Source organism: Anomalospiza imberbis, unplaced genomic scaffold, assembly GCF_031753505.1.
Source record: "Anomalospiza imberbis isolate Cuckoo-Finch-1a 21T00152 unplaced genomic scaffold, ASM3175350v1 scaffold_113, whole genome shotgun sequence".
NCBI lineage: Eukaryota > Metazoa > Chordata > Aves > Passeriformes > Viduidae > Anomalospiza > Anomalospiza imberbis.
Window position 1 is genome coordinate 261,040 of NW_027099521.1, and position 4,443 is coordinate 265,482.

Consider the following 4,443-nt stretch of genomic DNA (forward strand, 5'->3'; position numbering starts at 1 on the left):
GGGTTTGTGGGGTTATGGGGGTTTTGTGGGATTTGAGGATTTTGGATTTTGGGGATTTTTTAGGGTTTTGGGGTGGTTATTTTTTGGGGGGTTTATTGAAATTTTGGGAGTTTTTTTTTTTTTTTAATTTTGGTGTGTTCCACTGGGATTTTGTGGGATTCTTTGGTGTTTAGGAGTTTTTAATTGGGATTTTTGGGGGATTTTGGGGGGTTTTAGTGGAATTTTGGGGGGCTTTGGAGTTGTCCCAGGGTGTGGGGAAGGGCTGAGAGGCACCAACATCTGGTTTAAACCCCTGAAAGTCCCAATAAACCCCATGAAATCGCAATTAAATTTCACAAATTCCCATTAGAATACCCTCGAATCCCAAAAAAAGCTCACAAAATCCCAATTAAACCCCACAAATCCCCCCAAAAATGTCTCCAAAACCACAACAAGCCCCACAAAATCCTCACGAGACCCAAAGAAATCTTGGCAACACCCAAAAAAACCCACAAGCCCCCCCAAATCCCCACTAAAATAACTGAAAAACCCAAATCCCCAAAGAATCCCACTAAATGCCCCAACAATTCCAATAAAATGCCTCCAAATCCCCTAAAAATCCCAATAAAACCCAGAAATAATTCCAGAGGATCCCACAAAATCCCCACAAAATCCCAGTAAAACCTTCCGAACTTCAAAAGAAAACACAAAAAATTTCAATTAACCCCCAAATACCCCCAGGAAAAAAACTTCCCCCTCAAAGCACCAATAAAGCCCCTCAAAATCCAAACTCCCCAAAATCCCCCAACTGCCTCCAAACCCAATAACTCTCCCCAAAAACCCCAACAATTCCCTGTAAACTCCCAACACAATTCCCCAAAGCCCAAAAAAGCCCCAAATGCCCAAACCCCTCCCGAGCCCTCCCTGGTCCCTCCTGGTCCCGCCCAGGCCCGTCCGGGGGCCGCGGCCAAAACTGCCCGGAGCGGACGCGGAGGTCCCGGAGCGACCCCGGAGCCGATCCCGGGCTCGGCCTCGGGCTCGGCCCCTTTGGGGGATTTTGGGCCGAACCGGGCAGGTTTAGGGTGGGCTTCAGATCCCTTGCGGGGATCCCGAGCCTTTTTGGGTGGATTTTCAGCCCCTGTGGCTGATTTGAGGCCGAATCTGGTGGGGTTTAGGGGGGATTTCAGACCCCTTTGGATGATTTTAGGCCCATGGGGGTGGGGCTGGGGCCCATTTGGGTGAGTTTAGGAAAAACTGGGCCCATATGGGTGAATCCTAATCCTGTGTGGGTGATTTTAGGTCCCTTTTTTGGGTGTTTTGGGCCCGATTAAGTAGGGTTTTTTGCTTCTTTGGGCAATTTTAGTTTGAACCAAGCCTTTTTAGGGTGATTTTAGGTCTTCTTGTGTTGGTGTCAGGGACATTTTGGTGATTTTAGATACCTTTGGATGATTTTAGGCTGGACCAGATACTTTCAGGCTGGATTTTAGTCACATTTGAAAGATTTACGGGTGATGTTAAGCCATTTCTTGAGGGTTATAAAACACCTGGGGCAGTTTTAAGCCCCTTTGGTTGGATTTTAGAGCCCTCTGGATACTTTTAATCCCATTTGGTTGATGTCAGGCCGAACCATGTGGATGTAGGCTGCATTTGATGCCCTTTTGGGTGATTTTGGGTCAAACCGGGCTTTTTTAGGACAGTGCGTCCCCTTGGCCCCGGCCCTTTCCCCTCACGGTTCCGCCCTTTCCTCGCTCCTTTCCCCTCACGGTTCCGCCCTTTCCTCGCTCCTTTCCCCTCACGGTTCAGGATCTGGGAGCGGGGGGAGGAGGAGGAGGGAGGGCGGGAGGAAGAGGCGCAGCGGCAGCAGGGAGCAGCCGGAGGAGAGGAGAGAAGGAATCGCGTGGCCCTGGCGCTGCCTGAGCTCGCAGCACCCCGGGAGCATCGCACCCATCCCGCAGGTGCCCGGGGAAGGGGAGCTCAGCCCAAATATCCTGGGGGGTGCCTGGGTTTGGGATTTTTTTGGGGGGATGTTTGGAGCTGGCAGGGCTCCAAAGCCGAGCCGAAGATCCAGGGATCAGATCCAGGCCCTGCTGCTGCTCCCTCGGGATCAGCCCCACTTTGGGTGTTGCTGTCAGGGCCAGCAGAAGCGGTGGCTGGAGCAGCGGGTGCTGACGGTGCCCCAAGCCCCGGGGCTGGAGGGGTCCCTGGGCTGGGGCTGGGAGGGAGCTGCTCCAGCCCGGAGTGCACTGCTGAGTGCTGTGCTCTGGGGCTGGGGCTCCCCGCACAGGGGACTGGACTGGTGTGCCACAGGAGACAGAGAAGCTGCAGCTTCAGCCTAACTTAGGTGGGTGCGTGGGCTGGGAAGAGTGGGGAGGCTCAAGGGGATTCACTGAGCTCATCCTGCTGCAAGGACGAGGAAAAGGGAGTGGGAACTCAGCAGTGAGGAGAGCTGAGGGCTGGAGAGCAGCTCTGAATGACACTAAAATCCCACTGGAGCTCTGAGACATTGCTGCTCCTCAGCCAGTGACAGGATGAGTCCCTAAGCCTGGGGCTCGGCCTTCCTCATGGTGAGGGGCACCAAGGAAGGCGACAGTGTGATGGAGACTGCCATGGGCTGGGAACTCACTGGGGGACAAGAGGGAGCAGTTGGGAAGTAAAAGGCAGGTGGGGGAGAGAACAGTTCAGAGAAGGGCTGAGCTACAGCTTGAGCAAGCTGCAAAATGTCATTTGGGGTCATCCCAGATTGATTTCATTTCAGAAGTTATTGAACAAGTTTAATTTTTGGGTGGTGTCATGTTTGCCCTTGGAGGTGTACACTCTGCACACTTGAGCTGTGTTGCTGAAATGCTCCAGCAGGTCTGTGCTGCAGGTCACCCCATTTCTTCTTTGGCTGATTGCGGCCCGGTGCTGAGCTCCAGCAGAGCCCTGGCAGAGCCCAGAGCAGCCTCAGCACCTGCAGAGCCCGGCTGCAAGGAGAGAAACCAGAAAGCGCCCGTCAGCTGAAGGCTCCTGGCCCCTTGTCCCAGCCGCCCGCGGTGCCCAGGCCGTGCTGGCCGTGCCCAGAGCTGTGCCCAGAGTTGCCCATCCCTGCTGCCTTTGGGAGCAGAGCAGGAGGGCAGGACATGTGCCCAGCCTGCAGCCGGCCACGGCACATCCAGCCCTCAGCAGCTGCCCAGAGCAGGATGCTCCTGTGCTCGCTGCCATCTCCCCAAAGCTCTGATCCCACCATGCCAAGCAGACAAGACCCACATCACGCTGGAAGAAAAGCTGGTCCCAAACGATGTCCTCAGCCTTCTCCAAGGGCACGGCCCATCCACGCCACAGCTGCTCCCAAGCACTTCCCCATCCAGACTGGACCCCACCTGGAAAGCTTCCTCTAGAAAAACACACAACAAATGATTGAAAATAGATTACAGACAAAAAGGGGAACAAGAAAAAAGGTCCAAAATCTTATCTCTGTCAGAGGCTTGAGGAAGGCCCAACCCCTGCATGCCAGGGAAAAACCCACCCACAGGTGAGGGAAGCCCAGGCTTTTCTCCCTTCCCCCCTGCACTGCCCCCCAAAATAACGGTGATCCCAAAGCAAAGAGGGGCAGTGGAGCAGCCCAAGCCCTTCCTTGCCTGCAAAGCAAAGCAGCCCCTGCACAGGTTCTGGAGTCCCACCTCTGCTCCCACCATGAGGGTTTGTTTGTGTCGGGCTGGCTGCCCCAGCCCCAGCCCGGGGCACGGTGGGTGCTGGGGCTGTTGGCAGGGCCAGGAGCCCACTCCCATTTCATCAGCACCCCAGCCCATCCCCCCAGCCCTGCCAAAAGCAGCCTGGCAGCGGACTGAAGGATCAGCTGCATCCGCCCCAGCAAAGGGGGGAACCTTTGGTTCCTGGCCAGGCTGTGCAATGCCCAAATCTGGGAGCATCCCCCTGCGTGTGGACTCATCTGCACATTCCCTGTGCAGCCTGGCTTTGGAGAAGGTGCCAGAATCAAAGTCCATCATCCTCCACCTCACCTGCCGGTGACCAGGTGGAGGAAGAGGTTGTCATCCTTGATGTCATCCTCCGTGTCCCCAGCAGCAGCAGCCCCACCTGGTACAGCTTCTCCAGGGGCTCCTTCTCCTTCCCTGGGGTGAGCCCAGGCTGTCAGGGTTCTGCCCAGGGCCCCAGCTGTCAGGGAACCAGGACAAGCAAAACCAGCTCGGATGGTGGCCACCAGTGCTAGGCAGAGCAGCTGAGCTCCAGCACAAGGGCTGCGTGTTCCCATCTGATGACCCCTGGGCAGTGACACAGGCAGGACAAAATGTCTGGGTTCCTTTGCTTCTCATTGCCAAGGCATGTGTGGAGCTGTAACTTACCAGGGCCTTGCATCAAAGCGTGCCTGTGGCTCTCTCCCTTCTTCTAGGGCAGATCAATATCCTGCAGCCAGGGATCACAGAACAGCTCTTCTAAAGAGGGCCTGTCCAAGTCCAGCATGGATAA